Source organism: Adiantum capillus-veneris, chromosome 18 (assembly GCF_014529385.1).
Source record: "Adiantum capillus-veneris isolate H3 chromosome 18, ASM1452938v2, whole genome shotgun sequence".
Classification (NCBI taxonomy): Eukaryota; Viridiplantae; Streptophyta; class Polypodiopsida; order Polypodiales; family Pteridaceae; genus Adiantum; species Adiantum capillus-veneris.
Genome location: NC_140948.1, coordinates 76,852,612 through 76,866,083, shown reverse-complemented (window position 1 = coordinate 76,866,083; position 13,472 = coordinate 76,852,612).

Genomic DNA, 13,472 nt, shown 5'->3' with positions numbered 1-13,472 from the left:
ACTTTGTGGGAAGTCTATGTACTGTCAGATTAACTGCAGCCTTTGTTGAGGTTCGAGTGAGGTTTTATTGAGCTAGGGGATTCTCGAATGTTGAGATCCTTTCGGTGATACAGGTCTTGGAGCGATCCCTCGAGCACCCTTAGATAGGTAGCTAGGATGTATTGATTGTGAGTTAGACAGTTGGGATTGCATCTTTGCTTTACTGCCGTTGAGGCATTGTTGCAGTCTATGCCTACAGGACAATGACAGGACGGTGAGAGACAGTACAGGTGCAGGACAGGTTTACCCGCAGCTTACAGTGTTAGAGAGACAGTGGTTTTTGAGCTGTTTTTGGTCTATTTTTTTAGTACACCAAAGCCATTTTACAAAGGAGACTCTGCCAAAATTTCAGCAGAATCTGAAGCTTTCTTGGTTCATTTGACAGGTTGATATCAGTTCAGAGGTCAGTTTACAGGGGAAACTCTACCGAATTTTTCCCAGGAAAGTAAACTACTGTGAAGCGTAGCTATGGCTGGATCACATGACACTGCTCTTTACAATATCAAGAAGCTGGATGGAACCAATTTTCCATTGTGGAAGAAGCAGATTTGGCACGTGTTGGTACAAAAGAAGCAGATAAAACCTCTAAATCTCAAGGGGATAAAACCAGAAGATATGGACGAAGATGAATGGAGTGAAATGGATGAATTGGCACTTTCTACCATTATGCTGACTTTGGCAGAAAGCGAGCTGTCATCTCTGACTGCATGGCCAATTCCCAATTCCAGGAGTCCTTCATTTGCACTACTTCCTTGTAACATGAAGGCTCATTGCAATCAGTCAACATGACATAGTTCATAGATGGAACAAACCGATCAGGAGGTCGCGTGATACGTCAAGATTTACGCAAAATAGGTGGCTCAGGCTCAGCCACAACCTGTGGTTCCACTCTATCCTGTCATTGCTCCTCTTGAGCCCTGACATTTTGTCTTGCACGTACAGATCCATCTTCTTGGAAGACAACTCTTCTAATCTCCTCAACCCTCTCTGGTTTAGAATGATATTTGGCTTCATTAAAGTGAACATCATTGCTGCGGATAACCTTTCTGGATTCGGGATCCCAAAGTCTGTACCCCATCTCACCAGAATTACCATAGCCTAGAAAGATGCACTTTCTACTCTTTGGCTCAAGTTTGTTCCTAAATTCCTTTGGAACGTGAGTATATGCCTCACAGCCAAAGACTCTGAGATGCTTGTATGAGGGCACCTTGCCTGACCATACCATTTCTGCCACTGAATCCTTCTGCAAAACCTTGCTAGGAGATCTATTTATAAGATGAACATGTGTTGATACAGATTCAGTCCCAGCTTCAGTCCAAAACCCATTTGGCAGCTGTGCATTAGACAACATACTTCTGACCTTTTCTTGTATGGTCCTATTCATCCTCTCAGCAACACCATTTTGAGGAGGATTGTAAGGAGCAGTAAGTTCACATTTTATACCTTTTGACTCACAAAAGTCCTGAAAGGCCTTTGAAACATACTCTCCACCATTGTCAGTGCGTAAGCATTTAAACTTCTTGCCACTCTGATTCTCCACAAGTGTCACAAACGTTTTGAAAACACTAAATGCTTCATCCTTGTGCTTGAGAAAGTAAACCCATACTTTCCTCGAGTAATCATCTATAAATGTCATAAAGTAAGAAGCTCCCCTTAGAGATAGGTTAGGCATAGGTCCACACAAATCACTATGAACAAGTGCCAACTGTGTATCTCTTCTACTACTTCTATGCTTATGTGGGTGCTGTGTTTGCTTACCATACAGACAATGTTCACAGAATTCAAAATCATTAAATGAAAAGCCAGGCAAATAACCAGAACGAGACAAGATTTCCATTCCCTTCTTGGACATATGTCCTAACCGGCTATGCCACAAAGAATAAAACCAGACATGGAAGCTAGTTAAATTACCACAGGGCGAAAAGGCTCTACCTTGTAAATGGGTTTACAGGTATAAGATCACCGCTTTAAGCAAGAACAAGGCATTGACTTTGATGAAGTCTTCTCTCCGATGGTCAAGATGACTACATTGAGATGCTTTCTTGCATTGGTTGCCATATTAGATTTGGTGTTGCACCAAATGGATGTCAAGACAGCGTTCTTGCATGGTGATTTAGATGTGGAAATTTACATGCAGCAGCCAGAAGGGTTTGTTGAGAAAGGCAAGGAAGATTTGGTATGCCAGTTGTTAAAGAGTCTTTATGGCTTAAAACAATCACCGAGGGCATGGTACCATAAGTTCCACAAGTTTATGCTTTCTCAAGGCTACAAACGTAGTGAGCTCGATCACTGTCTATATACAAAGAAAGCTAAGGATGGCAGTTGGCTGATCCTTATTTTGTATGTGGATAACATGTTGATTGCTGGCAAGCACTTGGAAGAAATTTCAGCTTTGAAGTCAAAGATGGCAAAATCATTTGACATGAAAGACATGGGTGAGGCAAATCATATACTTGGTATGCACATTGAGAGAGACAGATCAAAGAAGTTGATTTGGTTATCTCAAACAGAGTATATTGACAAGGTTTTGCAACGTTTCAATATGGAGAAGGGAAAGGCATTGAGTGTTCCATTGCCACCATATGTGAAACTTAGCAAACAAGATTGTCCTATGTCTGAGGAAGAATAGACTGAAATGGATAAGATTCCATATGCGTCTGCAATGGATAGTTTGATGTATGCAATGATTGCTACTCGCCCAGACATTGCATTTGCAGTGGGAGTAGTAAGTCGATACATGTCAAACCCAGGCAAGAAACATTGGGAGACACTGAAAGGAATATTGAGATACCTGAAAGCTACAAAGAGTATGCGTATATGCTATGGGAGTCAGGAGCTAAGTGTAAAGGGTTTTACAGACTTAGCTTATGCAGGTGACTTAGACAACCAAAGGTCTACGTCAGGGTATGTCTTTACATTGGCTGGTGGAGCAGTATCATGGCGTTCTAGATTACAAGATTGTGTTACTCAGTCTACTACAGAGGCTGAATATGTAGCAGCATCAGAGGCATTCAAAGAATCATTTTAGCTTAATCGACTAGTAACAGATTTGGGAATCAAAGAAGAGATGCCTGTGTTATATTGTGATAGTCAGAGTGCTATACAATTGGCTCGCAATCCAGTTTATCACTCAAAGACAAAGCATGTGGATGTGAAGTATGATTTCATCAGGGAAATTCTCGAGGATAAGCAACTTCAGCTTGTCAAAGTTCACACCACAGAAAATCCTGTTGATCTACTTATAAAAGGACTTCCCTCAGAGAGCTTTGCGCATTTTCGCAAGCAGTTAGGTGTAGGGTAGTACATCACTTCTCTACATCTCTTGTATATTAGCTTGTATAGATGCTTTTCTCACACTTAAAGTACCACATTGGACTTTAAGTGGGAGGTTGTTGGGGTATAAAGCCCAATGTGGTCGCCCAGGTAAGTGGGTGGGCCGCCAGGTATGTACACATATTCTTTTGTTAAAACCTAATAAGAACTCACTATGCTCTACATATTACAACAGAGCGAGTTCACCATATCGTCTTGCTCTTCTTCTCGCACTCTCTGTCTCTCTCGTGCCGCACTTCCGCTCGTACTCCTTCACCAAGGCTACTCTTGTTGCTTGATATGCACTAAGCATGTGATTGGCCAGGCTTGAGGAGGTCCATTCAAGTGCAAGATAGTGCTAGAAGAGGGGGTTGACTAAAGCAAGGATAGTGGCAGAAGCACTCAAACTGCCAATAGATGGAATGACAATGAGGGCACGAGAAAGAAAGACGGCATGCTAGCTTGGGGAGTATACTCTCCCACTCTCTCTCTCTCTCTCTCTCTCTCTCTCTCTCTCTCTCATTGTGTGAGTTGCAAAGTGCAAGAGCTACATCTCCTTCTCCAAGCTTGAAGAGAAGTTGAGAGCCTACACCGACACTCTTGGCTATGGAATGCAAATCCAACCAAGAGCCATGCTCCAACGCTTAAGCTTGTCATCTTCTCCATCTTCATTACTATGCTATTATGTATGCTAGTAAGAAGAGTGATGATAAGTGAAGAACTACTTCTTTCTCCCATGAATGTTTCTTCTTCCTCTTCCCTACCCTCATTCCCTGCTAGCTCTCTCAACCTTTGAAGGTGTTTGAGGACTTGGGACTGAGGCCAGGGATGGTTAATGCTTTTTACAAAGTCTATGTTATGCTCGTGATGCTAAACCTTTCCATGTTCATTGCATCACCTAGGTCACAAGGAACACAAAGACTGTATTGTACCAAGTCTTTCTTGATGGAGAATCTATAATACAAAAGCCTATTGGAGGGGGGACCGGCTTTACATAAATTCGGTCCTCAATTGTTGTCAAGTTCTCTAAACTCTCTCTCTCTCTTGCAAAAGTATTGTTCATGCCAAGTTAATTAAGTACTATGGTTATGTTGCTACCGCTAATTAAGTTCACCCTCTATGTTCTCAAAGTAGTCTCACAAAAATGCTCACTATAATTCTCCTAATGTCGCTATTCCCAAAGTTCATAGGCCATTTCCATTACAGAGTATATGTCAAAATAATTCCATGCATGTCTGGAAAATCGTGGGATAAAACACCAATGCATTGCTAAGAGGAAAAACATGTTACTTATGGAGATGGTACAATGTATAGTCAAAAGCTAGCCTTTGTCACACATGAGTTTTGGCTCAAGGTTGTCATATGTGTTGTATATATACTAAATAGCTGTCCCACTAAAGAATTGTAGTTTATGACTCCATATGAGCCTTGGCATGGTAAAGCTATCCATTGGTCAATTGAATGTGTTTGGTTGCTTGGTTTATGCTTTGGTTCATGAGCAACAATTCAAAAAACTGGATGGCAAGGCTATGAAATGTCAAGAAAGCACTTGAATCATGTGCAAAAAAAGCATATCTTGATTAGTTGGGATGTTGTTTTTGTGGAAGATGTAGTTAAACCCTTATTAGCATGTATCGAGGAGATAGGTTTGAGCTAACATAGTGTACATGATATGTTGTTTTTGTTTAATGGTGGGAGTACGAATCTCAGTACAAATGTAAACCCTAATTGGACTCTAGGGTAAGTCTTATATTTGTATTAGCACACTCACTAATACATCTTCATGTGTTTCGCCTTCATCTTCTCCATCTTTGCATGTATTTTTGCAACCATATTTCCAACATAAATAATTGTGATATACGACCATAAATTGCTCGTTTTTAGACTAGCCACTCTTGAAGACAAGAATGGTGTGTCCATTGCAAGTAGGCAAATTTTGCTAGATATTCACTCGGTGGTAAATATATAGGGTAGCTATCTACATGGAAAGATAACATTAGTTGGGATTCCAACTGCCACATGTTGTTGAATGCTAAGTCCAGTGGGATGGTAGCTTAAGTAAAAGGTGCCACACTGTTTTTGCAAGTTGTGAATAATGCTCTTCAACCAGAAAACCTCTTTTTGTCTTGGATTTGTGTGGTGCTAGCGGGCCCAAATGCTAGGTGTTGTGGTTCTAGCCAGCAAAGGGTGTTCATAGAAGAATCTTAAAATTCAAAATTGTTCAATTGTAGCATACGTCTTATAAACTTGTTGGAATTTCCTAATACACTCTCCTTTCACTATAGATTTGGTAGCTCTCTCTCTCTCTCTCTCTCTCTCTCTCTCTCTCTCTCTCTCTCTCTCTCTCTCCCTCCATATTCAAATTCATGTACGGCCCATACAATTCTTGGGTAGGTTCTCTTTGACCATGCTCCTTTGGTTGGCTTGCAAATGTGAATGTGAGAAGAGTGCTCCCTTTCTCTTATCTTTCGACATGCAAGCTAACATTCACGTTCGTATCATGTGGCATCATGTGGCAATGCAAACACATTTTGTAAGGGTTGGCTCATGAAAGCATCTCTTGAAGTCTAATTCTCTTCTAGGAGGTTTGTGCATAGCATGAACCCCAACAACAATCTCTCTTTCAAGATTGTTGACCATAAGGGTAGCTGATGGTTGTCCATCAAGAGCAACCCTAGTAGGACTCTCTTTCATGCAAGCTCTAGCTTCCTTGTAGCTCTGAGTTGGTCACATGTATCATATCATGTGAGTTAATCAGAGAGAATTATTAATACTCCAAAATGTATACTTTTATGTATATATTAGAGGGGGTGGGTGCTGTTTAAATAGGCACATGATGTAAATATAACAAACAAATAGGGGTTTTATTATTAATCTCTTGAATGCACATGAAATAGGGAGATTTTGATGAGTGACCACCCTAGACTTGCAGCTCTTCTATCTTCCTACTCTTATGCAACACCCTAGCGACCAACCTCATCAAACTCATGTGTACACTTCTTCAAGCCATCCTCTCACACCCTCCTGTTGATGCTTGTCGATCAAGGGCAACTCTCCAACCCCTAGAGAGACTCTCTTTCATGCAAGCTCTACCTACCTAGCAACTCTCCTCTTTTCTATTCTTATGAAATACCCTAGCGACCAACCTCATCAATCTCATTCATACACTTCTCCAGGACGATATCTTACACCCTCCTACTTCCGTTCCATTTAAGAGCCACTAATTCAATCTCCCCCCCCCCCCCCCCCCCCCCCCCCCTCTCTCTCTCTCTCTCACACACACACACACACACACAAGTCAATGTTGTCAGCATTCAAACTACATGGATTTGAGCTTGTGTGCAGGTTGAGAGCATGGGATACTCTTACACTCCATTGGAAGATCCCTTTAGACATTCTATATTTTTAGAGTGTTATCTTCAAGACTCAATATAAATTGGCCCTCTTGGTATCAAGTTGAAGTTCCCTTTGGATAGGAGATCACCTGGTCACCTTAGAAAGGGAACCAGATTATAGAAAGATGTATTCAAAGAAGGGACTTGGCTGTCTGACAATTCACTCACTAACCTTTTTAATCACTCCTCTGCCTATTCCAACATGATTATTTGCGAGGACTCCATCTATCTTAATCCAAGTAGTCGCAAGAGGGTTAGGACTCTCAAACAAATTGCTCTCAATATGTATGAGTAGTATGACTATGATCAAAAGATGATTGAAGAGCTCAAACACAACCTTAACACTACTTGTTGGAGTTGCAACAAGTAGTGGTGCAAAGGTCAGTGTGCACCATCCCCAAAACTACAGTAGCTCGACTGGTAGAGTACTCCTGATTCAAGGCTTCATGTGATGTCATTGTGCTTGGTAGAGTACTCCTGATTCAAGGCTTCATGTGATGTCATTGTGCTTTGTTTGTTCTATATCTTGTACACCCTACTTGGCTTTCAGATTAGAGGAGAAGAGATTTGGGCTAGTATTTGTAATTTTGTTTCCATTGCTGATTAGACTTACCTTTCATATGAATAGTTGTTTTTTTTGGTTTAGTTTGTCAACTGATAGGTTTTTTCGTTTCATAGCCTTAGATGGCTTGACTTTCCTTTCATTTTTTCTTTTAAGATGCCAATATGCCATTTCATTTTTCATTTTTTTTCCTTTTAAGATGCCAATGTGAACCTACTCACTTCCATGCCATTTTCTTTTTCTTAGGCTTTCTTTGTTTCAAAATATCAAGTTAAGCTAGCCCCAACGTGGTCTACCTTAAGACCGGGGGGCAGCTCAGGTGAATTGATAAGAAAATGCAATAGAGTAGCAGGAGTTTTAAAGTGGGGGGAAGAAGTCAGATACTTCAAGAACTCCATTTTACATTGGTCCTGGCTGTCCAAAGTTGTAGATCCGCCACAAACTCCTTGTTGGATTGAGACAGCTAGGAAACTGAATAATAAGGGTCTGAAGTGACTTGGGGACTTCTGGGACATTGGCAACAAGAGTTGGAAAACCATTGACCATATGGTTACCCAGTACCAACTCAATAGCTTGGAGGTCTTGCTTGTCCACAAAGTGATACAAGAGCTTGACAATTTAGTGATGCCAATCTGTGATTCGGAGTTTGATTGGAATGCCTGGAAATATAATTCACTCATAATTGTGAGTTTTGCTTTTTTTTTTATAAAAGTCAAGCTAAGCTAAAACTTGTTTTAAATTGACAATTTAGTTGATGGCGCTCTCTCTTTGTCTCTCTCTCTCTCTCTCTCTCTCTCACACACACACACACACACACACACACACACACACACTCATTCAATGTCTATATCAAGGCTCGGGAAAAGATAGGTTCGCTTTATCCAAAGTCTTTCCATATAAAAAATGGTTGGCTCAAATTTGGGCAAGAACGTTCTCAAGCCGGTTCAAATTATGAAATTTTTAGATATAATATGAAATTTTTAGTGTGATTATCCCTCTCAAATTTAGAGTTAGCCTGTTCGTATGTGTGTGAAAAGGTTCCAAAGTCGGGTCCACAAAATATATTCAAGGGGTAATTCTAGTAAAGCTCTAATAATAATTATTGATGAAATCACCCTTCTTCGCAGCCACGTAAATGAGATTCTTAAAGAGAGACACATAAGCGAAATTCCTTTATCTTGAAAGATCAAAGAAAGAAATGCTCTTTGACATGCTTACAATCTTTTTTTTTTGCAAAACTCAAACCGTACAAGTTTTTAAGGGATAGATCTCTTAAAGAAGTTTAGAAAGAAAAGATATAGTAAGGCGCCACAATTTTGGAAGCTCGTTGATTAATAGGAATCTTGGTAGGTGTTGTTGAAGCTTAAAGGGAAAAGAGGGGTGGAGGGGCACGTGGTGGAGCGAGGAGGAGGTAGTTTTTTGTGCAAGGCGGGCCAAATTAAAGGTGTATCATGCTGGACAGTGCGTCTTCAGTAGAGGGCAAACTCGGAGATTGCTGAGAAAGAAGGGTACGGCGGCATAGCTCGATATCGAAGGAGAAGAGAGAGAGAGAGAGAGAGACTTTGTGGTTGCCGTTTGGATGAGAGAGACTGAGGTTGCAGTCTGGTTGTTGTCTGTGAGAGGGAGCAAGCGTGCAGAACACAGAGATGGAGCGTGGAGAAGCTTTGGAGGTATGTTTGCGTGAGTGCAGGTAGTAGGCAATCTCGCATGTCAAGATCGCAGCGATGGCGAGGGAAGAGAGAGGAGAGAGAGGGGCGACGACATCTCATGAGATTCCGATTAATTAGCATCTGGACCGAGTAGGTGTGTTCAATTTTGCGTTTGGTGCTCAATAGAGGGTATCTTTTGTAGATATCCTCTTTTGAAATGGAAAACGAAAGGGTTTACTAACGGGCGACCTCAGCAGACGAGAGAACTTGTGGGAGGCGATGCGTGGCAAGAGGTCTAGCGAAATCGGACTGGGGGGAGATGCCAGTATGAAAGGGTGTGCACATGTATATGAAAGTTAACCACAATGGGAGAAGAATCTGACGTGGCAAGCCGCTATGTCAAATGCGTAATAGTAGGACTTTGTACATAGTAGGACGTTGCTATTCAAAATTGAAGGGCGAAGCTTGAAGGGCGATTTCCTTGCAGAGAGGGAGCTTGTGTACGCAAAGAGGCCCGATCGACGGCTTCCTTATTTCTAGACGACACTACATTTAAGGTTCATGTGTGCACCCTTTAAGCATTGCCAACTGCGTATGCTTTGGCTTGCATGCACATGTGCAAAGAGGAGGATACACACTGGGATACGTGACAGATGAAACTGAAACTTTGGAACACGGCAGTCCATGGATTTTTTCTTTCTACTACTGAAGGGATGAAGGTATGGATAGCAAGGCCACCTTGGCGAGATGGCTAGTGTAGAAGGAATGATCTCTATTTGCTCATACCAAAGCTCGATTCTGTGCTTTTCATTGACAACGTTGTTGGGAGGAGGAATCTGTGTAGATTTTGATTAATAAAATAAAAGTGTGGACCCGATAAAATGGTGAAGAGAAACAAGTGAAAGGGTCACGACGACTTTCAAAAACAATAAGAAAGTGATAGAATTGTTAGGTTGAATTAAATTGGTATCAGTGTTTGGGAAAAGATCGCCTTTGGGAAAAGATTGCCTCAGCTTAGCCTTGAGCCGATTGAAAATCAAGACTAGCTAGCTGCAAACCATGGTAAACGAAAGAACAATCAATGAAATATATGAGAAAGTCGTCCAAAAATTTTGCAAACCTCAAAAATTTTGCTAGTATTTTCGGTTTTTTTCTTTGTGAGGAGGAAACTCTACCAGCAACGACTTAATAAAAGAGACTTTCTGGCACGTTAACATTGACCAGAATCAAGCTATAGAATGCAAGAAATGTAAAGCCATGTGAAGTTGTGAAATGAAAGGAGTAGCCTCTTTTGGAAACCACATTGTAAAGGCATTTACTATGCATTAATGTATGAGGCTAATTGGAGTAGCCCCCTCAACAAATTATGAAAGAGGCACCGGACGAAAACCGGTGGGAGAGAGTCATGGAGAATATCTGGAAGCCAAGGTGGCCTCAGTATATGAAGGTATTTCTATGGAAAGTGATGTGGGGTGCTCTGTCGACAGAATGTGACATGAAAGGTAAGTCTCCATCATGCACTAAAAATCTCCGTAACCCAACACAACACTAAGCACTAAAAATTATGTTCCTTTGAACTTTTCAAAATAAGTACAAGACTCTTCATAAACTCTAGACTCAAAAACCATTTTTTAAAGAAGAAAGTATCACACAAGAAAGATTCTTTTAGGATGAAGTTGCTATCGGAACGATGTCTTAGAGAGCGTCAAAATAGGCATAAAATTATAGAAGGTCAAAAGTCAAGATTTCAAACCCCCCCTTGGTAACTCAATAGAAAAACGTGTGGCAATTTACTTTCGTTGATACAAAAGTGTCAACCAAGTAAACAATGTGCCACCTACCTCGTTAGGTTTTAGAAAAACATAAAGTTGTAAGCACAAGAAGATTTAGAAATTTTCTCGTGTAGGAAACGGGAGCCTTTTTCAGTGTTTTTCGTACAATGCATAACATCATGAGCTTCTGCTCGGGAGGCACGGCATACCTAGCTAGGTGAGATTGGGGGCAGGGGACCGCCGGCTCGTGGGCCAGGGTCCCTTACCCCCAATCGCACCTAGCTAGGTGTGCCGTGCCTCCCTCACAAAAGCTCATGATGTTGAGGTAAGTCATAATGTGGGAATTATTGTGAGAATTTGTCCAAAACTTCTTTTGAAGAGAAGGTGCAATTTTAAAAAATCACGTTTGCTGTAGGAAAACAAGTTCAATAAAGAATATAACCTCTGAATATCTAAACTATTAACATCTATATTCTTTATTATTTTTAAGAGCCTTCACGTGTCACATATAGGTTGATTTTAAGTTTAGTTTGAAATAAAAAAGTGAAGGTTAATTTCAATTTTGATTTGAAATGCAAGTACGCCGTGCCAATTTTCGTCTAGGGGTGATTAATATGAATCTCAAAAGATGCTCTTGAAGCTTCGACGGAAAATAGGGTTTGGGGGGGGGGCACATGGTGGAAGGGAGGGAATGAGACTCACCATGAGTGGGGAGAGGCAAATGTTTTTTTTTGCGGTTTGCACAAGAACCATATATATATATATATATATAGAGAGAGAGAGAGAGAGAGAGAGAGAGAGAGAGTCGCACTTCTAACCTCCCAGGTCTATTCAGAAAGAAGATAGACTCTGCAAGCAAGACGAGAAAGGCAGCGCCAGCACCAAAGAAGACGTGAGGGTGGAGATAGAGGGCAAAGGAGCAGAATCCGTCTTGAGGCCAGGTGAGAATCTGGGAGATACAAGGCATGAGGTACCTTTGTTCCCTTCGCTTTGCAGGCGAGTCGCGAAGTTGGGGGGAGAGAGAGAGAGATTGCTCGCTTTGTGGGAGCATCCAATAGCAGGTGTGTGGTCATGGAGTAGAGAGACAGTGGGATCAGAGGGAGATATGCAATGTCTGACGATGAGTGACAAAGGGAGATACGAGTAGAGAGTTGAGGGTAGGCCTGGAGAGATAGGGCCTTGCTCGGCCATGGCGGGAGGGCAGGGGGTGGATTGCATGCATCACAAGATGGGGACAGGAGGAGGAAGGCCAGTGGGCTAAGGCAGAGAGGCAGAGAGACAAAAAGAGTCGGGACGGGGGACCTGGGGCGCAGGTTTATGAGCGGCGATCTCTCGCGGCAAGCAATCCGCAGAGCCAGCGATGGCCAAGACGATGGGCGAGCACACAATGCGAAGCAGGATGATAGCCATCTTTTCCTTTCCAATTTGACAGATTCGCCCCGAATCTGGAATCTGGAATACAAATTAATTGAGTTTCAATTTCGACTGAGTAGGGGGTATCATCTTTGATTTGAAATGCAAGTAGGGCGCCCGAATTTTGGAAGCACGTTGATTAATAAGAATCTTGCTAGGTGCTGTTGAAGCTTAGAGGGAAAAGAGGGGTGGAGGGGCACATGGTGGAGAGAGGAGAGGAGAGAGGAGGAGGTAGATTTTTGTGCAAGGCGGGCCAGATTAAAGGTGTATCGTGCTGGACAGTGCGTCTTCAGCAGAGGGCAAACTCGGAGACTGCTGAGAAAGAAGGGCGCGGCGGCATAGCTCAGTATAGAGAGAGAGAGAGAGAGAGAGAGAGAGAGAGAGAGAGAGAGAGAGAGAGAGAGAGAGAGAGAGAGAGAGAGAGAGAGAGAGAGAGAGAGAGAGAGAGAGGTTGCTGTCTAGATGAGAGAGACTGAGGTTGCGGTTTGGTTGTTGTCTGTGAGAGGGAGCAGGTGTGCAGAGCACACAGATGGAGCGTGGCGAAGCTTTGGAGGTATGTTTGCACGAGTGCAGGTAGCAGGCAATCTCGCATGTTGAGTTTGCAGCGATGGCGAGGGAAGAGAGAGGAGAGAGAGGGGCGACGAAATCTCATGAGATTCCGATTAATTAGCATCTAGACCGAGTAGTATCATTAATGCAAAAGTGAAAGGTAAACAATAAGATTCTAAAAAATGAAAAGACTTCTAAGTTATATAATGTAAAGTAAAAAGTTTTGTACTCTATCAACACTAGTGTGGCCGGCGGCTTCGCCGCCTCTCTCTCTCTCTCTCTCTCTCTCTCTCTCTCTCTCTCTCTCTCTCTCTCTCTCTCTCTCTCTCTGCGTGCATCGAGCCTTGCGCTCTGCTGTCCCGCTGTCTCAGTTTGGCTCAAACACCACTGTCGCGAGGGTGTCGGATTAAGCAAACACTGACGCGTGGCAGGGGGGGGGGGGGAATTCCCTCCCCCTTTATCTGTAGTATAGATATATATTATTTATATTTATATTTCTTATTTTTTGCCATACTTACAATTGTGAGTTGAGAGAATTTATATTAACTTGATACGAATACAATTGCCCTCAAGCACTACATATGCCTTGAGGAGACTAGGGTTCCATCATAGACTTGTACACACAAAAAGAGGATACCTATAAGAGCTGTTACTCTTATCCTCTTAAGTGTTCTAAGCGACACAATGCATGCACCCATCCTTCATCTTTGTTAATTGCGCCTCTTCTTGCTCCTACCATATGTATGAGCTCAGTGCTCAGTCGCACAATATCATCAAAGAG